Source organism: Myotis lucifugus, unplaced genomic scaffold, assembly GCF_000147115.1.
Source record: "Myotis lucifugus unplaced genomic scaffold, Myoluc2.0 scaffold_62, whole genome shotgun sequence".
Taxonomy (NCBI): Eukaryota; Metazoa; Chordata; class Mammalia; order Chiroptera; family Vespertilionidae; genus Myotis; species Myotis lucifugus.
In genome coordinates, this window is record NW_005871110.1 from 6,059,437 (window position 1) to 6,086,767 (window position 27,331).

The 27,331-nt window shown below is 38.5% G+C and overlaps 1 protein-coding gene and 1 long non-coding RNA gene across 4 annotated transcripts in view; both read left to right on the forward strand.

The window, feature by feature from the left end:
• The first annotated feature begins 565 nt into the window (after nt 1-565).
• On the forward strand, nt 566-17,163 carry LOC111826244. 3 transcript variants are annotated; one of them, XR_002829527.1, is made up of 6 exons: nt 566-611; nt 885-1,093; nt 4,609-4,704; nt 7,818-7,979; nt 8,594-8,687; nt 16,869-17,163. It is a non-coding gene; the product is annotated as an uncharacterized LOC111826244 (long non-coding RNA). The 3 variants fall into 3 exon arrangements; XR_002829528.1 differs by having other exon boundaries at nt 885-986; nt 4,609-4,845; XR_002829526.1 differs by having other exon boundaries at nt 885-986.
• An 8,607-nt stretch (nt 17,164-25,770) lies between these two features.
• The window catches only part of MYPN (myopalladin), an 82,053-nt gene continuing 80,492 nt past the window's right edge, over nt 25,771-27,331 (forward strand). The window contains exon 1 of the mRNA XM_014456706.2: nt 25,771-25,837. The gene's annotated coding sequence lies outside the window, so the exon portion shown is untranslated. The remainder of the gene's footprint in view (nt 25,838-27,331) is intronic.

Here is a 27,331-nt window from a genome sequence, read left to right on the forward strand (position 1 = left end):
TCACACACCCCCGAACCCCCCCCCCCTCGCCCCGGGCAACGACTCACCCGACCGCTCAAGGCAGGGGGGAGCTCCGGGCAGCGGAGGGCGGCGCCTCCCCAGACAGCGAGGCGGCGCGGCCGCTGAGGCAGGTCTCCAGCGCTTGGACCCTCCTCCTTTAACCCGTGGCGGCGAACACCATGCAGGGCTCCTCCGGTGTCGGTGCCGCTGCTCGCGGCTCCCCTCCCGGCTCCTGGGAAAGTTTCTCGGGTTCCTCTTAGAGCAGCCGCCGCCGCCGATGTCCAGTCCAGAAACAGCCGTCAGCGCCCCGGATGGAGCGGGAGGGGAAGGGCTGGAGCCCAGCGGGGCGGAGAGCGCGAAGGGTGGGGAGAGTTTGGGGAGAGGATGGGAGAAGGGAGAGGGGGAAGTGAAGAGGCGTGGGAGGGGAGGGGGAGGGGCCGCCGGAAGTGAGCCACGGAGCACGCGTGCGGGCCCGCCCACTTCCCGCCCCGCGCGCCTGCGCCGGAATCCTCCCCGGATCGGCGCCCCGCGCGCCTGCGCAGTGAGCTGTTTTTTTGCCTTGGAAGCCAAGGGCCAGATATCGAAGTTGGAGTTCCCGAAGATCGTCGGAGGTGTGCTTCTGCGTGTACGAGGGCCTTTTAGTGAAGAAACTCTCTTTTTCTGCTCATAGGTTCCAGGCTATACAGTGGGGCCTTGACTTACGAGTTTAATTGGTTCCGAGACCGAGCTCGTTAAGGAGCTTGTTAAGGAGCTCGTTAACTCAAATTACTCTATCAACTCAATGCAAAAAATCGGCCAGAGGCAGCTGGTATCTCAAAAAACTCGTTAGTCGGGACACTCGTGAGTCAAAGCCCCACTGTAATTTTATTCTGTCTTTTCCCAAGGAGAATTTTAAGTAGCAGATGAAATACAACAGAGTTATGACGGCGCGTGAAGCCTTTTCTTGTCTCTCTCAGCTTCAGCCGGAGCTAATCTGAGGATGACAGGTATATTCATAGCCATGGCTGAGGCCATGGCATTAAATGTCAGCACCACCACTTAGGCTTCTGGTAATAGTGATGGCTGCCATCACTTGCTGCACTCTCCCTGGAAGGTAAATTCACATTGCAGCATCTCCTTCACTCGGGGAAAATGTAGTAATGCATATGGCTGGAGTCCCTGCTTTATAAAATCGAAGTTTTAACCTCTTAAAAGGAGGAAACTTGAAACAAGGAAGGCACTTTGGTAATTTATGTTGGACTTTGCTAGAACCTGTGACTTAGGGGTGAATGTTGAGGCCTTGGAAAGAATTCCACAATAGGTCATGTGTCTTTATCTCCTTGAAAAGCACATTTCAGATTAGTATTGTAGGGCTGCCATAACAAAATACCACAAAGTGGGTGGCTTAAAACAGCAGAAAGTTATTGTCTCCGTTACGGGAGCCAGGAGTCTGCAATCAAGGTGGCAGCAGGATGGGTTCCCACTTGGACTCTCAGAGAACTTTGCCCCCATTCTCCTGTCCTAGCTTCTGGTGGTTGCTACAGTCCTTGGCATTCACTGTAATCTGCCTCCATCTCCACATGGTGTTCTTCCCTATGGATCTCAACAGTCTGAGCATTACTTGGTGTCCAAATTTTCCTCTTAAAAGGATGCATCATTGGCTTAAGGCCCACCCCAATCCATTATGACCTCTTTTTAACTGGGTTCTATCTACAAAGACCCTCTTTCCAAATAAGATCACGTTCTCAGGTAGCAGAAATTAGGACTTCAACAAATCTCTTCGGGGGACCCAATTCAACCAACGACAGTATGTTACAGAAATAAGTGTAAAAATGACATGATGCTTTAAGCAAAGAAAGCATCTCTCTCTCTATATAAAAGCCTAATGTGCAAATTGTCCCCTTGGGAGTTCGACCGGGAGCGGCGTGGAACAAAGGAAGGCCCTGCTGGCAGCCTAGGGACCCTACCCGTGCATGAATTTCGTGCACCAGGCCTCTAGTAATTTCAATATTAGGAATGGTGAGAATGCCCACAAAAAAATGCTTCATTCTTATTTTGGTAGCTTCATTGCCCTTACAGGATTTTTGTTCTCTTTGAATGTTAAGGACTTGATCCCTCAGAATATATCAGTAAAGGGGAAGTTATGGACTTTGGGATTTTTGAGATAATATACTTGAGCTGCAACAAATCAATACTAAAATTCGAGTGGCTTAGCATAATAAAGGTGTATTTGTTACCTTCTTAACAGTCCAAGTGGATATTCCTACTGAATGAAAGCTGATTTCCAGGAACCTGAGGAGATAGGAGTATGGGGAGTTTCTTCAAATTCTTATCTGAGACGTGCCACATATTACTTCTGCACATACAACATCAGCAAGAACTACCTACCTAGATATAAGGGGACAGGGAAACAATCTCTGGATGAGTTCCAGGTACTACTTTATACTGTAGAAGAGAAACCTGAATTAGTGGACAGCTATCTCTGCCACATGGATACATCTCTCTGGAATTTTTTTTTTTTTTTTGGTAGATAATTTTTATGAGTTTATTTGAGCCAAACTGGCAACATATGCCAAGAGCAAGATTTCAACTGCTCTTCTCTCTGGAATATTTTTAATAATAGGTCTTGCTTATAGAAAGTAGAATGGACATCTGTAGATGTTCCTTTTAACCTTATAAATCTATGAAACTGTAGTGTAAGATTTTAGAAAATAGCCTGTGATTATCTTTAAGATGAGACAACTATAGGATCAGAGGGGTATTAGGATAATGTAAATTTACTGCATAAAAGCAGCATGAGATATTGATGAGAAATATGGCCTCTGATGTTGATTTGTCTGGACTCAGAGCTTGAGCCTACAGGCCACCTCAAATCTCTCTCCTATCCTCTCAGACATTTACTAATGATCTGTTTTACAGAAAATTATGCCTCAGTCACAATTTCTATAAGTGGGGGATGTTAATTCCTATCTCACTGGGTTGTTGTGGGATTCAATAAGGTAACATGTACAGTGTCTTGCTCCTTTGGCAAGTGTTTTTTATAAATGATTGCTATTATTACTAATATTATATCTTTTGAACTACAAGTAGTCAACATTTGGGAAAGTATTCCATATCACCAATAATGAAATAATTTTAATTTAGAACAAAATGAAATATTTTTTTACCTACTGTATTATTTTCATTTTAAAAGGTAATGTTCAGACTGTTGAGACACCACTAAAATAGGTATTCATTTTGTCCCACTCTTAGCTTTGCTCCCTTCCATCCAGCCATATTTTTCGTGCTGGACCTCACCTCACTTTCTTCATTCAGTTCTCTACTCATGTCATCTCTCCAGTCTTCCCTGACTGTCCTATCCAAAAAACACCCCCTCACTCTGTAATCTTATACTACTTTATTGCCTTTCACATCCATTATCATTACCTGATATTTTATTGTACGATTCATAAATGTATATTATATATGTAATATGTAGATAATTATAATATATTACAGTTTATGGCCTACAGCATGTGCTCAAAAATTATTTATTGAATTATTAAGGGTGCTGGCAGCATTGTAAATGATCACAAATAAATATATTTGGCCATATGTTTCAAGAGGCAGTAAATTTCACTTAACAGTTCATAATAATAGCAATATTTATTGTGAGATAGTGTACTAAACTATATAAATATCACTTCTTAAACGCTATCCTAAAGAAATACAAGATGCATTTAACAAATATTTATTGAGCACCTACTATGTGCTACTCTCCCAATTCTAATAAGAGGAAAATAAAAGTCTGAACAAAGATTTTTGTTATAATGTTATTTCTCATACCAAATATTTAAAACAACCTAAGTTCCAACAATGGGAAAATGGGATGAGTGGCAAGGTTAATCCTTTTATTAGTTAACTTTGAAAGGATAAAATGGTATTGTCCAAAATAATTTATTACCAATTGTCACCAAATCATAGATTTCACCTTGACTGGACAACTGGAAAGGCCTCCTCTAGTCATTTTACCCACTCCTGCTCTCTGAGGTTAGAGCCTCCACTTAAGCAGTTGCACAGCCACACTTTTTTATGTCCCTCCCTAACAACTGGAGAGTTCTGCTCTTTTCATCCCCTGTCTTATGGGCCCCATAGTCATTTCTCCTTGGCCTTTGAGCTAGCATTAATGGCTTCAGCCTAATGTGTAAACAAGGCAGATCTTTTACCAGGTTCTTGAATAAGTCTTTACTGAGCACCTACTCTGTGCTGCCTTCCCAATTCTAGTAGTAGAGATAGAAGGGGGGGAAAACGACTAGCCAGACAAAAGAATTTCAAATTTTAATAAATACTAAGGGTACAAACGGCGTAGAGATAGAGAATAATAGAGAAAGTCCTTGAAATAGAATGGACAGTGAAGGCCTCAAAGAGGAGTCACTATTAAAACTTAGAGCACCGCCTTGCTGGTGTGGCTCAGTGGTTGAGCATTGACCCAGGAACCAAGAGATCACCAGTTCCATTCACGGTCAGGGCACATGCCTGGGTTGCAGGCTCCATCCCCATTAGGGGGGGTGTGCAGGAGGTAGCCCATTGATGATGTTTCTCGCTCATTGATGTTTCTATCTCTGTCCCTCTCCCTCTCTCTCAAAAAAGCAACAACAACAACAAAAACTGAGAAGAGTAGGAGAGACCTGAGTTTGTGGCCTACCCCATCTCAGATCAGGTCTAAGCCCTCTCCCTGGGAATATGGTAACTATACACTATTTCATAATCCTCATGTGAATCTGCTTCCAACTGGCTATGAAGATGAATAAAGAGAACCTGGACCACTACCTAGTGGGGACCACAGCACTGATTTGGACCATTACTCTGCACATGGACCAGAAAAGTGTACGGAACCTTAAGATGACTTTCTTTCCTAAGTATCAAATGATGACTAGAACATACTAATCTCCCTTCTCTGGGTTTATGGCAGGAGATAGTTTAATAAATAACTTAGATTCGTCATGGAAAAAACATACACAACTTAGAACAAAGAGAAGGATCAAGCTTTGTGAAGAGAGGGGTGAAAAGCAATTCTAGGTGGAGGGAGCAATGCAAAACCCTTGAAGGAGGAAAGAGCGTGGCATTTTCCAGGAACTGAAAGAAAATTAATACAGTTGAGCACAGGGACAGTTGATATGCTTGGTGATAGGTAGTCAAGAGTCCAGATCCGGTAGGGCACATTAAGGAGTTTTATTCTATGTACTATTCAAGGGTTTCATGCCAGCAGACGGGCAATGATTATGTGTGTTAAGAAAAAGATTGCATTTGATGCTGAACTGGATAGGACTGCTGAATTAGAGGAGGGTCAAAATGGAGGATATACATTATTGCGCAGGCTTTTGCAATAATACAAATGAGAGAATAGTGGTGAAACTAAGGAGGTTGTGATGGAGATTAAAAAATGAAGAAAGTAGATAAAAAACATACTGTGAGAATAGGATTAACAGGGTTGTGATGGAAGGTTTGTAGGAAAGAATGCTGGGCCACTGGTAATTTTCTGCTTTGATATTATCCGTTATAATCTATGCCGTTTAATCTATTTTGTAAAATTATTCTGGATATTTATTATAGAATTTTTCTCAACTTTCACTCTCACAATTATACTAACTTCATATCCTGCTCCAAATTTACATTCTAGCTGCAATTTCCTTCTCAGTATCCTAGTGTGAAACAGTAGAAATGTTTATATTATGAATATCTGAGACATTTTTTAAATGCTCTCTTTCTATAATTCTCTATAACTTCTTTGTGTTTGCTTTTCGTCCCCTAATTATTAGGCATTCAACTAGCATTGAAATAGGCATAAGCCTGCAAAATCACATGTAATGTGGCCCTTGACCAGTATGTGGGGATGTGTTCAAGCCTTTGAAATTACCGTGCTAATGCTCCAGTTACTACACTTTCCGAGCAGAGAAAGTGCTCAAAATGCCCTGGGTCTTTTTTGTGTGTCAGTAAAGAATAAAAATTGTTTTTAAAAACAAAGAATTATATCATAAATTACGTCTTAAAGTTAATTTTATCCCAGCAATCATAAGATGAGGATTCTGCAAGTTCTAGTTGATAATGAGCTCCACCAAAGCAATACAGTATGAAGTGTGGGATCTATACTTACATGAATCTTTTTTCTTTTAAAAGAAACAAAATAGCAATAAAGTGGAGAAATCTCAACTATAGGGCTTAACAGTCAAACTTTGGGTAGCAAATTGAGCTATTTTGTTGCTACTAATTTTGAAGGGTCCTATAAAGATATCTGAGGTTGGAAAGTTCTAATATAGCTGTCAGAAATATGAAATCTGGAAAGTTCACTTTATTTTGTTCCTTGTGCCCGGTCCCCTACCAACTTAAATCAGTAATATAACCTTCATCAAGTCAAAAGACAAGAAAATACACACACACACACACACACACACACACACCTATATATACATATGTATATATATGTATGTATATATTTAAGTGGCATGTCTCACTGCTTTCAAATAGGATCAGGACTAAAACTAAATTTGACAAGTCTTTGTCAAATTAACAGTACTGCTTCTTTGAGTAGAAACTAAGCACAGAATGATTATGTTCATCTCTTAAATCCTTTATTAGCAACTTGCAAAGTACACAACTGTATAAAAGAAACAGTCTTGCTTGCACCTTATTCATTTCTAAAGGGAATTTACAACACATTTCAGGTTCTTAATTAAGCATTAAAAATCTTACAGAAGCAGCACAGGATCACAAAATAGCTATCATCCAAAAATAAATAAAACACAAGCATTTTATGAATAGATTTTCATTTGAGTTTGAAAATGGATTCTTATAGTCTCAATGTAAGATGTGATAGCCAGTAGGAACAGTTGAGAAGTAGTGACTAGGAAGGGCAGTGCTCCTAAAAGACATACTATAGTTGCCATCTCCATATTATCTAAATGCAGTTTAGCTATATTAAAATGACAGCAATGTTTGCCCAAGAAAAATCCATACAATTCAAGCTGCTGTTTTACTTTTTTTATAATTTTTTATTTTTTATTGTTGACATTATTACAGATGTCCCCTATTTTCCCCCATCCCCCCCCTCCACCCCAGGCCTTCACCACACTATTGTCTGTGTCCATGGGCCATGCATAAATGCATATAAGTTCTTTAGTTTAATTTCTTCCCATCCTCCCTCCCCCACTCCCCTCTGAGATCTGTCTGTTCCATGCATCAAAAAAATGGAACTGCCATTTGACCCAGGGGTCACACTTCTGAGAATGTATCCTAAGAATGCTGTTTTATTTTTATTTTTTTAAATTATGTTTTTTATTGATTTTTTTAGAAGAGAGGGAGGGAGAGAGAGAGAAACATAGATCGGCTGCCTCCCGCATGCTTCCTGCATGCCTCCTACTGATCATTGACCCTGAAACCTGGGCAGGTGCCCTGACAGGCAATCAAACCGGTAACCTCTTGGTTCATGGGTTGACGCTCAATCATTGAGCCACATCAGCTGGGCTGTTTTACTTTTTTTTTTTTTAAAAAAAGAAAAATTACTCTGTAAACTTAAGTATATTAAGAGGTGAATTTCAGTGTTTTGGGCTGTTCACTTTCAACAAACAACAAACTTCATCTGTTCAATTTTTAAAAGAAAGCTAACGTCCCAAAAGCCGCTTCCACACTGCTCTCATTCACAAGCTCTGATAGTGTTGACAATAGAATAGAAATCCTGGGGAGTAGGGAATGTTAGAATTGTTCTGGTGTGGAAAACATCTTTCTTTTTTTAAGCACTACACCATCAGAGAATACTGCAGGCATACCTTGTTTTCTGTGCTTTGTTTTGTTTCACGCCACAGGTGTTGCATTTCTTTTTTAAAAATTTTTTTAAGAATCTTTTCTTTTTGGTACCAATGGAGAGTCACATTCTACTTAAAAATCCACGAGACATTTTTAAAAAAGATACAACCAAGAAAAAGAAAGGAGACACAGATGAAGGAGAACTACTAAGAGGCTCTGAGGTAAGTTATGCTTTCTTCTTAAAACACTATTAAAAATCATGGGCAGGTATCCATTTACATACAATCAAAAATGTTAGAATAATGGAAAGAGTGAGATTCATGCAATTGCCTGAGTGAGGGGTTAGAGTTGCTCTTATAAGTTTACTTGCCATGTTCTTTTTTGTTTTTAATTTTTTATTGTTGATAGTATTACATATATCTCCCATTCCCCCCCCTCTCTCCTTTACCCTCTTCCTCCCAGCCGCTATCCGCCCTCCCAGGTCTTCACTACCCTATTGCCTATGTCCATGGACTTTGCATATAAGTATATACATTTTTTGGTTTATCTCTTCTCGTCCCCCCAGCCGCACATTGAGGTATGTCAGTCTGTTCTATGCCTCCATGCTTCGGGTCTTTTGTTGGTCAATTCATTTTTTTTTTCATTAGATTCCACAAATAAGTGAGATCATGTGATGTTTGTCTTCTCAGATTGGCTTATTTCACTTAGCATAATATTTTCTGGGTCCATTCATGCTGTCCCAAAGGGTAAGAGATCCCCTTTTTTATAGCTGCATAGTATTTCATTGTGTAAATGTCCCACAGCTTTTTTTTTTTTTTTTTTTTACAAACTGCAGGCAAAACCCTCCAACCAGCAAAAGATTACAACTCGCTTTATTGTGATACTTGTTTGATTACAGTGGTCTGGAACCAAACCTGCAATATATCAAGGTATGTCTGTACTCGCTTTATTTTGTGGTGGTCTTCCCTCCCCCTGCCCCCCCCCGTCAGCATTATCCTATCTAACAATAGACAAACATGGTAATTGACCGTACCTTCGCTACGCCTCCCATCGGCTAATCAGCGTGATATGCAAATTAGCCGCCTAAGCCCCGCCCCCAGCCGGGACCCCCATGTGCGGCCCTGGGCAGCGGTGGGGCTTGGCGGTGTGAACGGGCTGCCTAAGCCCTGCCCCGAGCCGGGACCCCCGTGTGCAGCCCTGAGTGGCAGCGTGAACGGGCCGCCTAAGCCCCGCCCCAGCCGGGACTTGCAGGAATCCTCCTGCAACGGGCTTCTAGTCTATCTATATAAAAGGCTAATATGCTAAGTGTCCGACCGTTTGACCAGTAGCTATAATGCACACTGACCACCAGGGGGCAGACACTCAATGCACAGGCATAGAAACATGCCTGAATTCATGCACCGGGCCGGTTTCAGCCCAATCCCCATAGGCCAGGCCAAGGGACCTGGCATGCAAGGATTGGGCCGAAACCAGCTCTCCAACATCCCCCGAGGAGTCCCGGATTGTGAGAGGGTGCAGGCTAGGCTGAGGGACCCCACTGGTGCACGAATCCCTACAATGGGCCTCTAGTTGAGATATAATTGATATGTAACATTGTGTAAGTTTAATGTGTACAATGTGATGATTTGATACATTGTGAAATAATTATCACAGTAAGGTTAATTAATTCCTCCACCACTTTAAAAATCTTGAGCTGAATATATTCAGACATGCCTTGTTTATATTTGGATAATCATCTGTGCTTTGGCTGCCTAGAATAGCTTCTCCAGGTTCTCCAACCCTTCAGGCTCCACAGACTAGCAAAATGCTCAAGATGATATAAAGGAGACCCTTGAGATGCTGTTTAGCATGTGTATTTTGTCTATTGCATTTGCTTATTTTTATTCTTTAAGTTAATAAGCAATTTGTTTGATTTGCCAATAACATATGCAGACATAATTTCTTGGCTTTTTGGCCATAAATATTTAAATCTTCATTGTTCCTACACTACCTTATTTACAACTATCAGCAGTTCCAGCCTGGACTTCTGCCACAACTGTGGACTACCAATAGTCTTGGCTCTTTGGTCCATCCACACAGCCATGGAGGTGATCTTTCTAAAATGCAGATTTGATCACATATCCTTAAAATCTTTATCACTAGGCATTAAAAATCCTACATAATTAAGTCTTTATCATCATCTGCAACCTCATTCTTGCCACATCCTCCAAATCATACCTTATCTTCAGTATATAAGCTATGAAATATGCTCTCTCACACTTTTCTTCATTTTCACATTGTTCCTTCAACCTAATGAGATCATCATTTTTCAAGACTCAACTCAGACAGTTCTTTCTTAATGAAGACTTGCCCTGTCTATAACAGTTAGGAAATCCCCCTCACCCCCAAATTTGGTTTCATCTTTTGTTGTAGAACTTGCCACATTACAACATAATCACTTGTCTGTCTTTCTCCCTAGACTGCTAGCTCAAGGTCAGGAACTTGGGTCTTTTCAACCTTGTATCCCCAAGAATGAACAAATACAATTGTTTCATATTAGTCAGAAGCTCTAGTTGCCAATTTTTTTATCTTTGAGCAATAAAATATGAAAAATTAATCGTTAGAAAAAAGTTTTTGTACAAAATCTCTCAAAACAATGTCTCTAGGGAAGAAGATAATTAAGAAGCGCTAAGTGAAGACAATGAACATGTGTATAATAAAGATCCATTAAATAGTTGTCAATTGCATAATTGTTCCTTGTTTCGATTACAATCTTTCTAAGGGAGGGACCTATATTATACTTTTTAAAAAATTTCCTCCAAAGCCTAGAAGAGTACTATGTTAATAGAATCATCTCGGGTCTCTTTTTATTAATGAATGAGTGAATCCATTATATCTAAATCTCAATAGGAATTTATAAGCCCTGCTTCTTTGAATCTCTATGTATATGGAAATATCTTTGATGACAGGGGCTCTACCTTGTTGATTTTTACATTCCCAGGTGTTAACACAGAGCACAGAACACAGTGGAAGTTTGATAAATGTCTGTTATCAAGATTACCTCATTGAAATATACATTTGCTTTGCTCATCATTGTATCCCTGTGACTTAAGGCGACATCTTGGCCACAGTAAAAACCTAGTCAATATTTGTTAGATACACATGATTTGGAAATATGGCACCTGGAAGGTACAACTAAAATCTAATATAAAAGGTTTTCCTTAGTCCCTTGGATTCAGGAATAAATTCAGATTAGAATTAGCATAATTCTGAAAGATATTTTATTTATTACTTTGAAATAGTTCAACCCCACAGAGTGGAGAGGGGTGGGCAAAGAAGGGAGAGAAATTGGAAACAAGTGAGGCTCACAGGAGAAAATAGCTCCTCGGAGGGGAGCCACATGCTCTGATACCCATGGCAGCCGCATGAGGAAGCGGCCTAAAATTAGCAGGATGGGCAAGCCCGGGAAGGGAGAGCCAGGCAGCTTTCCCTGCCCTCAGCAAGTGAGGTGAGGGGCTGGGAGCCCCGGTGGCAACCTCCTTAGCGGGTGGAGCCCCACTGCAGTGTGTGCCAGGTAAGGCCTTCCCTGGGAAATCACCTTGGGAGGCAAAGCAAGAGGAAACTGACTGGGATGTCTGGACAATTGAAAGATTTAACATTGCCTAGTAAATTTTACTAAGAAACTTCCTGGCGCCCCCAGGAATCTAATGTTTAAGAGAGCAATAAGAGTATTTTTATATCTATCCTCACCCAAGGTTTTCAACTAAACCACCCCTTTTCTCCTTGCGGAATTGGGCTCTCTGGGGTGGGTAGGGGCTATTTTTTTCAAGTGTTGAAGTACAGGGAGGAGGCTGTCCTAGAAAATTGTAAAACAAGGTGGAAGAGGACTGAAGAAAGGATACCTCCAAGTAATATTTAAAAATGGACAAGATACTGCAGAGCCAAAAAGGAAAGGTTAGAAATTACACCAATAGGCCTGGATGGGCAACAGTGTGCTTTTTTCATGGATGAAGTACAGAGTGGTTGAGCTGGTCAAAGACAGACAACAGAATCCTGGAGGGGGTCAGGATTTTCTCAGTATTATTATTTCATGAAGAATTAGGTCAGTGATTTAGTTTATGATGCATATAAGTTATTCCCAGAGTATTTATCACTCTCCATAGTTTCTATAAGTTCCTGTCTTCTGTTCTGGAATTCACTTTTTTGGTTGCCTATTGCTTTTTGAAATTACAATTGATTAATGGTAAAAACCCTCCAATGCTATTACTAGTAAGAGGGTGTCTCACAGGGCCAGTCTGAGGGATTGTGTTTATTGGACAGCAAAAATTCAGAACTTTTAAAAAATGGCAGCTATATTGAGATATAGTCACATACACACAATAATTCAACCAACCGTGTACAATTCTGTGGTTTTTTAGTATATTTATAGTTTTCTAACCATTGTCACAATTAAATTTAAAATGTTCATTACCGTTCTCCCCAAAAACCCATAATCATTTAGCAGTCATTCCTATTTGATATTTCCTGTAAATGAAATCATACAATATGTGGTCTTTTCTGAGCTTTTCTTTTCTTTTTCTTTTTTAAGGGAAACCTAAGTACTTAATGGGAGAAGAAAAAAACTCTTCTTTTGGTAATATTCATTGTTGATTCATCACAAAGGGGATCTGTCATTGCCTCCAGTCTCCATTCTGAATGACCACTTATAACCCATTACTCTAAAATTATTCAGTTATGGTGGCACTTCAGTTCTATATAAAATTATATGATTAATAAATGCTTTTCAGTATTGATGGTTTTTGTTTAATGATAAAATAAGTAGTCTGATGGAATGACCTGATAAAATGAAGTGCATCCAATTATGATCTCATTAGAGAACTTATATGGTACATATCCTAAGGTTTTAGTAAATAATACATGAATTAAGTTGTAGTACATCTAGAACAGTGCCTGGCAAGTAGTAGATTCTTAGTAAATAGTCACATTTTCCTCTACCCTACTTTGAATGTTAAACATTTACTCAAATTATAAGACATACAGAACAGATTTGAAGAAAATCTTAACCTAGCAGAGTGCTTTGAACATACTAGTTACTCAGTAAGTGCTTATTAAAGCAGGGAAGGGAGATTCAGACATGAATATGTGCATTATATACCTGTGACACTCTTTCATAAAGCTCTATAAAACAGTTTCATATGCTGGACTAGGAGGCTCCAATTATAATTTCATGTTCGAGCTGATATCAACTGCTGTTTTGGATAATTGACTGACCTTTTCTGGTTCACAATTCATCTACAACTCCAGATCCAGGTATGCTGGATCATAGCTAAAAGCCATCCCCATTGTTCATACTGTGGAAATGTTTTATGGCAAAGTCTCCAAGACACACCTGCCTTGTATTTATTTCATGCTAAAGGTCAGACTTTGAATTATAAGACTGCTTCTTAGGGAAGTCCAGTGGTTGACTGTCACAAGACCTTGCAGCTTGTAATTACCTTGATGAACTCATCAGGTTCCATCATCTGGTCCTCAGCTGTCCAAGCTCAGAAACCTAATTTGTTTATCAAAAATTCTTACAGCGATCCAGTCCTTTAGCAAAGTACTTACAAACCAAACTCCGAAGAGAGTAATATAGCAGCCAGAATTCCAATTTGTTAATTTATAATGAGATAAATGGCTTTAGAACAAACAAATATGTTCTTCTATTGACATAAATTTTTTTATCTATAAGGCAATGTATTTTTTAAACTAAAAAATCAATAGGAAGAAAAAAATTTAAATAAAAACTAAACTAAATTGAGATGAGAATGTTGCTGCAAGCATTGCAGCAAGGCAGGTAATGGTCATGGCATTTGGCCGTGTTGGACCGGGGCCCCCAGCTCTATCATCAAGAGCAGATAAGACTTTCTTAAATGAACATTGCTGACTCTTTCTTTTCATTTCCCTTTCCTACTGGTCATTCTGATTACCTCCTCAAGTGCAGATATAGATGTAGATATAGAAATAGATATAGACACACAAAGTTGATTTATATACACACATATATTTGGTAGATAGATACCATCAATCCATCAATTATACAACAGCTAAATTTTGTTTCTTCCTCCCTCTCCCCCCACCCCCCCTCCCGTGTACTTGAGGCTTTGGGTTTTTTGTTTGTTTGTTTATTTGTTTGGGGGGGGGCTTGGCTTGAGGGAAAACTTTCACTATTTTTTTCTATATGTAAACAAAATACACCCTTATTAGGAGTGTTTTTTTTTAAGTACAACTAAGAAAAAATATGAGAGAAAAACCTCTAATAATTCTACTACCTAGACATAACCATTTAAATTTTTGGAATATTGTACTCCAGAATTAAAAAAAAATAAAATAGGGTCTATGTCAATTATAATTAAGAAATACATTAAAAATAAATAAATAAAATAAGGTCATATTATACTGTTTTAAAGACTTTTTAAATTTTTTATATATCACAATTATTGTTCCACATTAAAAAAAATGTGTGTTTCCAATTTTATTCTAGTACAGTTCTTTATAAACATCCTCATAATTACATTGGAATGTTAGTTCTTTTCTTAAGGTGTCTAAATTTACACCTTAAAATTAGTCATTTTATATTTTCTATTTTAATCTTTAGTGTCCAAGGTTCTCTGCTAATGTCTTCATGTTTTTCCTATAATATGAAAGTTTTCATATTTATATATCGCTTTTAGAAGTTTTTATCATATATATCACATTTCAGTTTTAAAATACTTTATTTTATACTAATTGTAATCTGAAGTAAGTAAAAAAAATTTTCCTCATTTTTCAGTAACTGAAAAGATGAGTTAACTGAAGTATATGGAGTGATTTTCTCAAGATCATAGAGCCAGTGAGTGAGAGAGTTGGGTGGGGCTAGAAGGTTCTTTTTTCCTTAGATCAGTAATTTCTCTTTTGTGAGCAAGACCCTTGTAGGGCCATGAAGTAAGTGTAAAAGGTCCACAAATCCATGTCTGGAAACAGAATAAGCATATTATTTATTAGAAAGTGTTATAAATAGTAAAACATAAATTTGTTGGAAATAAGTATTAAATTAATGGTTGTTTTTTATGTATTTTCTAAATCAATAGATTAAAAATTATATTTATCATCACTTAGGAGACCCACAACATTTTTTAATGTTGGAAAGGCATCCTTGTACTTGAAAAAATTAGGAACCAGTGCTTTCAGCCTTTGGAGTTCACTGTATTTGCTCTCAGGTATTATAAAATGGCTTAGAACTCTTGAAAAAACCATGCTTTAAAAATATAGCCAGCAGTATTTTATCACAAATAAAATTTTCCCCATGATAGAAATTAGGCTGCCCAGAAATATTCTTACTAGGTCTTGTTCTTTAGAGCTTTCAAAGAAAAAAAGTAGGTGATTGGAACTATAAAGATGTAAGATGTGAAGATATGAGACATGAAAGCCAATACATGTAAACAACTCTTCATTGCCATAGTTTGCAGAAGTACCCTTGGCATTGTCAGGGTAGGAGAGCCAATCATAAATCACATTGCAGACTGGAGGCTCTTGCCTCCCACCTGAAATACTAATTGTTTCACAACTCTGCTAAATCGGAGTCCTAAAACCAGCCTAGTGTGGATCCTCAAGGCAGAACCCTTACAAATTCTTACTTCAGAGACTAATCAGAAATGAACACTTTAAGGTATTTTCCCCTTAAGCTTTCTTTAAAACACAAAACAATTCTGACTGTTCATAAATAGGTTACCTGGAACTATACGTAGTCATATTCAAAGAGACAGAAAGTAGAATGGTGGTTGCCAGGATTTAGGGATAGAGGGGAATGGAAAGTTATTGTTTAGTAGGTAAAAAGTTTCAGTTTTACAAAATTAAAAAGATCTGGAGATAGAAGGTGGTGATCGTTGTACAACATGAATGTACTTAATGCCACAGAACTGTACATTTAAAAATGATGCCGAAACCGGTTTGGCTCAGTGGATACAGCGTCGGCCTGCGGACTGAAAGGTCCCAGGTTCGATTCCGGTCAAGGGCATGTACCTGGGTTGTGGGCACATCCCCAGTGGGAGATGTGCAGGAGGCAGCTGATCGATGTTTCTCTCTCATCGATGTTTCTAACTCTCTATCTCTCTCCCTTCCTCTCTGTAAAAATATCAATAAAATATATTTAAAAAAAATAAAAATAAAAAAATAAAATAAAAATGGTTAGCATGGTAAATTTCATTTTATGAATATTACTAGAGGCCCAGTGCACGACATTCATGCACTGGAACGGGGGGGTCCCTCAGCCCAGCCTGTGCCCTCTTGCAGTCCGGGACCCCTTGAAGGACATCCCCCGAGGGTCCTTAGCACTGCCGCGGAGGTGAAAGAGACTCCCACCACCGCTGCTGCACTCGCCAGCCGTGAGCCCAGCTTCTGGTTGAGCAGTGCTTCCCCTGTGAGAGTGCACTGACCACCAGGGGCAGCTCTTGCATTGAGTGTCTGCCCCCTGGTGGTCAGTGTGCGTCATAGTGACCGGTCGTTCTGCCGTTCAGTTGATTTGCATATTAGCCTTTTATTATATAGAATATCACAATTAAAAATAACTGATTTTTTAGAGAAAAGAGTAGGTTACCTGGAGACTAGATTTTTAAAAAGGACTTTTACTCACAAAATCAACGTAGAACAGAATTATACTAAGACATTTCATTTTTTTTGGTATGAATTTGATTCAGAGATAGGTAAAAGATAATGTATACAAATTAACAAATACTTCTAAAAATTCCTGAATCATATCATCTTATGTATGGGGACACAATTCACAAAAACTTGAAGATAAAGAAAATATGCCAATAATAACTCAATACTCCAATTTTTTTTTTCTAGTACAGTAAGTCCTCAGTTAACATTGTCGATAGGCTCTTGGAAACTGCAACTTGAAGCAAAAATGACTTATAACAAAACCAATTTTACCAATAGGCTAATTAATATAAATAACAGTTAAGTTCTTATGGCATATTTCTGATAACCCAAACATCACCAAGCTTCTAAATAAAGAACCAAAACACCAAAATAATGTAGGCTATACATACATTTAAGAAAGATTAATAAAAACAAATAAGAATAATTATTTTCCAACCCTTTTATTCCAGTTCAGGGTCACAGGTGGTCAGAGCCTCTCTCAGCAGCTCAGGGCACTGCAAGGATGCCTTTCCATCAAAGAGTGCATCACGCCCACACCCACGCTCACCCATACAACTTAGACATGCCAGTTGACCTCTCGTGGACATCTTTGGGATGTGGGAGGAAACTTAAGAGTCCTGAGTGAAAACCCACACAGACATGGGGAGAACTGTGCCAACTCCACACAGACAGTGGCCCCCACTCTGGGAATTTTTCTCATTAACATTATAAGGAAAAGAGGAAATGACCTTGGAGGAAATGACATTTGAGCGAAACAACGTTATTCAAGGACCTGCTGTATTGAGTTGTGTAACTCTAGTTAATTATTCTTTTTGTATGTCAGTTTCCTCATATGTAAAACATGAGTATTAAAGCAGATCTGCCGACAGGACTCATGAGAAATAGCTAATAAAAAACCATAAAACTCTTTTTAATTACAGTGTTAATATGTAACCGCATTTAAATAGTAGTATTTAAAACATCACTGTTCTTTGTTTTTCATGTCTGCCCCAGTTCATCATCATTAGCAGCATTTATTTTAGCATCTAAATCTGCTTTATTTTATTCCACATGGTGTTTATATGTATTGAACATTTATTTATTAGACAATTCAGAATCACAGAAAGACTAAAATATTCTTCACTTCCCTAGATACCTCCTCTCCAGATCGCTTAACCTTAGCAATAGTTCTGTTTACCTGAGTTTTATACCAATCTTATGCTGACATCTTTTCTCAGATGAGATGAGAATTAAGATACTTACCAATACCCTCAGTTGCCATTTTCTTGTCATAAAGCACATACCATAGGGTGGATATACTGCGGTGATATTTGTCACCACTCTACTTATTTGGCCAAAGAAGGCTTGTTTGATACGTGGTTGTCAGATCAAATTATAATTTAAATCCTTTAGCTATGTTTAGCCCCTTGGCAGTGGATGAGTTGAGAATTTAGAATTCAGAAGCAGATGGTTCGGGAGCAGGGTAACAGATAGGAAACATGTTACCTCTATGTCATGGGTTTGAATGTGAACTTGGTTGATCACTATTAATGTTCTATACAAGATGTAAAAGATCTGATTTCAGTCTCTAATGAGCAGCACCCCATGTTACAAAAACTAGTTACTCTTGGCACTAATTAGCATTCTTGTTGTCAGCGTCAGGCTGGAAGCCAAGGACTGGCTGAATCAGCCTGGAAACCTGAACTGCTGCTGTGTCTGAGTCATCAGTCTAGATGGCCCATTCAGCTTGTGGCCTTTGCTTAGAGCTTACAGCTCAGCGCAACTGTATGCACCTCACTCTGTGTGACCTCACGAAGCCAGATTTAAAGACATTCACTTAAAATATATCTTTTTACAATAATAATGGTAATAATGATGGCTAACATTTATTGGCCATTTGCTAGGAGCCAAGTATTGTTCTAAGAATATTAACTTAATTATCTCAATAATCCTATGATGTAGGTACTATTACTTTCCCCATTTTTAAACAAAACATGTTTTTGTTGATTTTTGGAGAGAGAGGAAGGGAGAAGGAGAAGGGAGAAAGAGATAGACATATCGATTGGCTGCCTCCTGCATGCCCGCTACTGGGGATCAAACCCACAACCCGGGCATGTTCCCTGCCCAGAAATGAAATCAGTGACCTCTTGGTGTATAGGTCGATGCTCATCAACCGAGCCACATCCACACCAGCTGGGCTTCCCCATTTTTTAGAGATGAGAAAACTGAGGCACAGAGATTAAATAACTTGCCTAAGGCTTCTCAGCTCATAAGTGGTGACTCTGGAATCAACCCTGAATATACTTACTCTCTGTCTAATTATAACATCTGTTTGATTTTTTCTTTTACCATCTTACTATACCACTAATATATATATATATATATATATATATATATATATATATTTAAATTCTGTGTTTAAACCAAGCAGGGCACACATCAATGTCTCAACTTTAAAATTGTTCATCTTCCTGTACTAGTTTGTTTTTTTTCTGAAAGAGGCCATGTATCTCTTTTAAATTTGATTTAGGTACATCATTATTTTTAACTTAAGGTACTTGAATAGCTTGATATTACAATGGCTTTTATGGCATCTATTTTTTGTTGTTTGAGATAAACATTACTTGAACTTAGAAACATTCTCTGACTTTATCTTTCTACATTAATAAAGAAGGGAGAATCAAATAAAATCCTGCCAACCACTCTATCCCAACACAAACAGTGAATGATCACCAAATAGTCAGTCCAGCTGCCTCTTTTTGTTAACATAGTAATTGGATTTTTTCCCACCTACTATTCATGCAAAATTAGAAAACAGATAAGTATATTTTTGAAAATCTGGGTCTCTTTTATGAGATTCTCCATGGTAGATAGGGAGGAAGTTTTTAGTAGATTGAGATAAATAACCTTTAAAATAAAGTTAATAAGCAATGCAATCATTTTAATGGAGAAAATCAATTAACCTGCTTCTCACAATAATTTTCTTACAATATAGTAAAATATTATTTGCTATAATTACCAGCTAGAAATAGAAAACAATCTATAATCATTTTTTGTGTTTCTTTTAGTTGCCTTTGATACTCAGTTACTCAAGGCATGTTGTAAGTCTCATATGTCACATATTTATTGCCCCAGTTTTGCAAATAGATAAATTTTAGGGTGTTCCCCAAAATAGCTGTCTTCAAAGTTGATATGTAAACTTAATGTAATCTATACTAATAAAAGGGAAATATGCTAATTAGAACAGACATCTTTTGGACGTCCTTCCAGACAAAGTCGCAGTGGCTGCAAGGGGCAAGGCTCAGGTCGGCAGTGGTAGCAGCAGCAGGGTAATGGGGGCAGTGCCTTCCCCTGATCCGCCAGGTCACCTCCCACAGATCAGGCCAGCAGGGGGGCAAGTTAGGGTTGATCAGGCCTGCAGGGGACCAGTTGGGGGCAGTCAGGCTGGCAGGAGGGACAGTTAGTGGTGATCAGGCTGGAAGGGGGAGCAGTTGGGGGCGATCAGGCAGGCAGGCAGTTGAGCGGTTAGGAACCAGCCGGCCCAGATTGTGAGAGGGATATCCAATTGCCGGTTTAGGCCCGATCCCATAGGGATCCCCAAGGGGTCCCCAATTGGAGAGGGTGCAGGTTGGGCTGAGGGAACTTTCCCCTCTGTGCACGAATTTCGTGCACCGGGCCACTAGTTCTATATAATAAAAGCCTAATATGCAAATTGTCCCCTTGGGTGGTCGTTCAACCTGGAGTTTGACTGCTCGCTATGACGTGCACTGACCACCAGGGGCCGGCACAGAACATGGTGGGCATTGGCAACGTGGTGCTGGCAACGGGCGGCAGTGGAGGTGCTGCTGGCCCCGATGGGCCATGATGAGAGCAGGACTGTGGCAGGATGGTGGAGCAGGTGAGCGGGTGGTACCAGGTCAAGGCGGGTGTGAGCGGGGGCCTAATCACCCTGTAGACTGCGACCAGCGGCGGCAGCGAGGAGCAGGGCCACCACCCAGCTCCCAGGCGCTGAGGGAGCCGGGCAGGGCTTCCAGCCCTGATTGATTGCCCCGCAGGTGGGATGGTGGAGCAGGTGAGGGGGCGGCACCAGGTCAAGGTGGGGTGCCAGGTGGGGCTGTGAGGCTGGGGGCATGAGCTGGGGCTGTGAGGCTGGGGGTGCGAACTGGGGCCCGATCTCTGCAGGCCATCCCAAGGGACCCCACCCATGCACGATTTTGTGCACCAGGCCTCTAGTAGTAATGTAAATGCAATCTGGGTTTCACAGCTGATTTACATTTCCATGTAGCAAGGCCATTGTAGTACTTAATTTTCCTATGTATAAAGCAATCATAATAAAGACCAACTTCAAGGGCAAAAACAGTTCTGTTGTTTTTTGGGTTTTTTTTAATCCTCACCCAAGGATATGTTTTTATTGATTTGAGAGAGAGAGAGAAACCTTGATCAGTTGCCTCCCATAAGCACCCTGCCCGGCCTGGGATTGAACCCAAAACCTTTCATTATACAGGATGATGCTCCAACCAACTGAGCCACCCAGCCAGGGCAGTTCTGTTTTTGTTTTTTAATTAGAGCATAATAGCCAATATATGATATAAATAACTTTAAAAAGATAAAATGCTAAGTAAATATCTACCTAAAACATAATGACCATATGGCCTCTTATGCTTAATTTCACTATGTCTAGTAATTTTCAGACAGACATGCATAGAGAGAATTGTTTATTATTTATTGTTGCTTCAGTTCCTTTAAGTTGTTTCTTTGACCAGCCAGAGAGAGGGAATCATCCAGATTTCCAAGGACTTGGAAGGGCTTGGAAGAGAGTCACTAAATCAACATAATCTCAGTATCACTGGTGCTCTCCTTCTTGTCACTCTACATCTTCTGAGTTTTCTTTTCTTCAAACTAATCCCTAGATACATTACTAACAGGCATGGATGCCTCTGAAAGGTGGTATGGTGTAGTAAAAAAGAGCTACTAGGGCTTGGAAGCATCATATAAACCTGGATATGAATCATACTCTGAGTGGCCTTATACAAATTGTTTCTCTGATCTTCAGTTTATTCCTCTATAAAAAAAGAGGATAGCCCTGGCCGGGTAGCTCAGGCTAGAGCATCATATGCCAAGGTTGTGGGTTCGATCTCCATATAGGAATCAGCCAATGAATGCATACATGAGTGGAACAACAAATCAATCTCTCTCTCCTTCTCTCTCCCATCAAAAGAAATTTTTTAAAAAAGAAAACAGAGTATATAGTATATTTTGGACAATCTCAAGGTATACTTCCTGAGACTTTTTCAGATCCCCAAATTTGCAAAAACCACAGTAGCATATAATTTTTTCAGTTTCATCCTCCATAAACTGGGGTAATGACCCATACTTCCTGGATTGTTGTATTAAACTAAATTATATATTACATATGAACAACAAAGCTTGGTTGGTGTAGACACTGGGCTGGGTCAGTTAGGGTCTCTCGGGTAGCTAAATAATTCATTTTGGCTTATCTACCTTTCAAGAAGTCCAATTTGGAGTCAGCACAAATAGTTGAAATCTTGATCTAAATAAGAGAAAATTTACATATGTCTTAAGTATACTCTTTATTTCTAGAAAAACAGGGAGGTTAGTCTGTGACTTGAGCTTGTATCCCCCAAACCAGGGCACGTGAGTGGACAGAACTGCCCCTCAGCTAGCTATGGGCAGTAGAATCTTGAAGCCAAAACTCAAGAGAAGTAGTCTGTGGAGGAAAAAAAAAAAAAAAAAAAGAAAAGTATGATTTCATGGGGCAGACAGAAAGCAAGGACCTGATATAAAATAAAGGTTGTACAAAGGTGGTTATAAAAAATAGTAGTAAGCTAGTTCAGGAGGATGCCTCTTACAGAGCATCTATGGAAGAACTCTTGGGTAAGGTGGGTGCTGTAAATAGCCCCAAGCCTATTACCATAGCAAGGGGGCCCTCATACCAATTGTCCCAGGAATTGTGGGCATCCACTGAGCCAAAGCACATATAGTTCCTTAGTCAGTGACTGGTGCACAATGAACATCCCACTCATTTTTAGCACCTTTTCTTATTTGAATTGATTCTTACTAGTATTTCTGTGTTAAACTAATATCAAACCCATTAATTGCAATTAAATCAGTTAATGTTGTTGAGAGCTTAGGTCATTTGCTCTTTCCTGGCACACAATAAGTATTCAGTAAATATTTGTTGAATTGAGTAAATAACTTAGAACAACTCAACAATATATTATTTTTTATGGCACACCATGGACAAATAATTATTAAGTGCCTATCTTGTGCCATGCCTTGAGTTTAGAACTGTGTAGCCTATAGAGAAGTTTTTTAATGACTCTGATTCTCAAGGAGTTGATCTAGTTAAATAGATGAAATATAAAGTATATAAATGAAAAATTAGTTTAATTCAGCAATATAAGAAATATTGCAAAAAACTAGATCACTAATTACTAATTGCATAGTAATTGGAAGAAACTGAACAAAGGCAAGGAAGAAAAAGAAGGCGTGGAAATATTGGTAGAACTTTTTGATTGGAGACAAGAATTTCTGTAGAAAAACAGATTGTTTATATTTTATAGGTTCAGGAAGATCACATTTGTGATTATACCAAGGCTTTTCTTATTCTTGGTTGAAATTTGCATAATATTTCAGGCCAGTGGACTGTATAAATAGACTTAGCTCCGGCTCAGTTTACACTGTAGTAAATGTTTGTGTTAAACTTATCTGTGACATTGTCTGTTTATTTATTCCTTTTATTGACATTGTCACCTACATTTCCAGTTAAAGCTTATTGTCTAGGTTGGCAGATGAAAGGAGAGGATATCTGAAATATTAACAGGAGACTGGTTAGGCTAGGTTTTAACTAATCCATTCTCAGTTTGAAATAGAGAACAATTGCGTGATAAGCAAAATGAATAAAAAGGCAAAACAAAAATGGGTTTCAAAAAAAAATAAGGAAGAAACAATAAAAAAGAGGGGAATAAAAGGGGTTTCCAGGTCTTCCTACATTAAGGTATGCTGCCTTTCTTTGATAGCAAGTTTGCTAAAGCTAGAAAACACCAAGTGAATAGATTCATAGGCAAATAAAAATGTGAACTTGGTTAAGGATATAAAATACAAATTCATTTGAAATTTCCATGGTTTATATTCTCCAACATGTTCCGCTATACTCTTCTCTCCTTGACAAGTTGCTTTCATTCAACATTTACTAATTTCATGAGAGGTTTCATGTAATAAGCTGACAACTTCTCAGAAATGTGTATCAGCACTTACTATTTCAATTTTTATTCATCTTCATGGTGAAAATAGCCCTACACTTAGTCATATGCTATTTTTCTGTTCTCTTGCTGGTTTCTGTTAAATAAACACCAAGTCCCTAAAATCAAATTAATAGCTTTAATAACTCTTTGCTCATCAATACATATGAAAACAATGGCAAGTTTCCTCCTTTGGGTAATTTTTTAATTTTTGAACTAACCTGCATCTTTATTCTTCATGAGAAGGCATTAGGGGACAATGAAAAGAGAATCTGTTTTAAACTAAAAGGCCTAGGTTTGAATTCACCAGCTCACTGTGCAGCTCACTGGTTGAGTAACTTTGAGAAAGCTAAACTTCTTTAAGCCTAAGTTTCCTCCTTGTCATATGCAGCTAACAATACCTTGCAGAGTTGCTATGAATAGTAAATAAGAGATAACTGAGGAGGCTGCTCCGAGCTTAGAGTATACTCGGAGGAAATGTTAATTCCCATTTCCCTTCCTTCACATTATTAGTGTTAGTGTGGTTATTTGGGTCATGCTTAAGAACAGTGAACTTTGTTTTCAGCTTTCTGAAATGTCGGTGCTGCCCAAAAATAGAATCTGAGTGGAATCACCCAGAGGCTGGCATACTGGTATTTAAGATATTTAGTGCTAAGGTTATGAAGAGAGAGTATGCCAACTGTGATTTTTCTATCCCTAACTTGCAAAAATTGTACTGACCCGTGTTGATGTGCTGAGTAATAACACCAAAGCATTTATGTTTACTTTCGAAACAACACAGCTCCTGAACTGTCTCTGCATAATGACTATCATAGAAAGAAACAAAAATGAGGCCTGTCAAAGCATTCCGACTGCCCTCCAACGCCCTACCCTTCAGCATTCATGCCTAATGCATATCAATTCATGTCCTCAGCTAAAATATTGCAGCTAGAGTGTATCTGAAAGCATTGGTGTTTTCCTTCTCTATTTGCTCTTCTATTTGCTTGTTTAGTCATACAAAAGAATTTCAAGGTTGGTTTTCGGTCAGAAAAATTATAAACTTGTAATTCTCCATAGCATTCCTTTAAAATACTTACTATAAGAGAGAGTATGTTTACGTTCATTTTTGCCCTTCCTTCCCCCCCTCCCCAACAAAAACCTTAAAAATGTGAACATGTAAATATTTGTAGTGGTTTAAGAGCATAGGTTTAGAGTTAGCCTTGGATTTAATCCTGGCTCAGTCGCTTGGTTGTTGTGTGACCTTGGGCAAATTTTTAACTTCTTTCTAAGCCCCAGGTTCTCATTTGTAAAATTAGAATTATAACATTACCTACTTCATAGATTGTGGAAAGAATGCATAAAATAAAGCACAATGTCTCTAAAGAGCTTAAAATAGTGCCTGGTACATAGCTAAGGAATGTTACCTCATTTCTACCTACATGATATATTCATGTGTGTTAATAAAATCATTTATTAATGTGGTGAAAAGTGTGAATCAATTGTACACCTTCAGGACTACACACTTAATACTAATTGTCCTGGATTTCTTCAGTGACATAATCATAATCACAGGGTGCTCTTTTAAAAAATTCTGGGAACAAATTTTGTTCTTGAAAATAATACTTTCTACAAATTGTAAACTTTGAAATGTGCTACATATCAAAACCACAAGTAACAGAAACCTTATTGGGTTTTCATAGAAACCACATAGTAAAGTTTTTTTAGTCTCATTAATATTATAATAATTGGTTGTTTTCCATAGGTAATTTGATAAATATATTTACCATAATCTAAATTTTGTATCAAAAAAAGGTATTTACACATTTGCAACCTATATGTGGATATTTTGTGCACTCTTTATGCTTTTTTAAAAAAATGTTATTGTATTATCCTTCTCATCTAGTCTAAAGAGAGATCCAGAAAGTCTGTTTCCTTAGTCATTATCCACCCCCACCATCCCTTCAGGCTAAGAACATCGTGCAGACTCAAGTTATTAAAGTTGATCTGAAAGAGCAATCTGTTCTAAATGACTGTCCCTGGATCTGCCACGGAACCCTGTAAATACCCTTCATTACTCTGTCGGGGCAGTATCACATTTCTTCATGCTACTTTTGTGGCTGACACAAGTTAGGCAGTGAGATTTAGACTTTGGATGATCCTCGTTGAGTGATGTAGGAATGGTGCTTCTTCTGAGACAGGTAACCCAAAATTTATTTTTCAGTATGTTTGAAAATAGGTATTCTGTTTATAGTTGTTGTTTTTTAATCCTTACCCAAGGATATGTTATGGATCTTTTTGGCGGGGGGGGGGGGGGGGGCAGATTGAGAGAGAGAGAGAAACATCAATGTGAGAGGGAAACATCGATTGATTGCCTCTGGTACGCACTCCAGCTGGGACCGAAACCACAGCCTAGGTATGTGCCCTGACTGGGAATCAAACCTGAGATCTTTTGGTGTACGGGACAATACTCTCACCAACTGAGCCACACTGGTCAGGGCTGTTTATAGTTTTTAAAAATGTTTTTATTTTTTAAAAGTAAATAGGTTTTGAACTCATGTTTTAAAAATGTTTTTAGTTTTAGTTTTAGACAAGCATTTTAAATACCATTTAGATTAAAAAAATATTTTTAAGGATTTAATTGTATTTTTCAATTACATTGTACCATGGAGTTTGCATAAGACCCTTTATAATCTACCATACATACATCTTTTCGGATAGTAAAAAACTCGTCTCTGGTGTGACTATTTTTATCATTAACAAAAGTTAAAAATATATATACATGCTTCTGTTCTTTAAAATAAGACATAGAGGTTTTGTTTTGTTTTTTATTTATCTGATATTGGAGAGGGGTACCTCAATATAAATCTACAAAGTTTTTTTAATCCTCACCTGAGAATATGTTTTTATTGATTTTTAACATTTTTAAAATTGATTTTAGAGGAGAGGAAGGAGAGAGAGAGAGAGAGAGCAATATTAATGTGAGAAAGAAACATCCATTGGCTGGCTGCCTCCCATTCGAGCTCCAAATAGGATTGAACCCAAAACCTAGGTATGTGCCCTGACCTGGAATCAAACCTGCAATCTTTTGGTGTACTGGACGATGCTCCAATCAACTGAGCTATCCGGCTTGGGCTAAATCTACAAACTTTAAAAAAAAACATATTGAAACTTTGGTGTATGTGAGCAATTTCTTTTAAAGAATTAGAACCCACTGCAATATGGAAAGAGAGCAAATACAAAAATTTTTTAATGGATCCACTAGCACAGAAATTCTTGCATGCTTTATCCTCTAGGTAGACGTCCTCTGTCAGAGGTCTTCCAGATTCCTTGACATTCTGTGGATCATCCCAATGTGAATGAATTGTTTCTGTAGCTGAGTGACTGTATTAAGAAAACAGCTGAAGGCAAGCACAGGATCATGTTCAAACCATAATAAACGCATGTGTTGGATGGGCTACTTAACTTTATGGGGAAGGCTTAAGACATGTAACCTTTTGCTTGTTTTTCACTTATAAAATTTGTTTTTATCTATGTTAGATTGTTTTTTAAGTTTTAAAAATTATTCTTTGTACTAATGAGCTCTGGTAAAACCTGAACTAGTAGGTATAATGTTTATACAATTAGTACTGAGGATACACAGGATAGTGACTGCATTATCTGGGAGCAGAAACTAATTTTTAAAATATAGAATC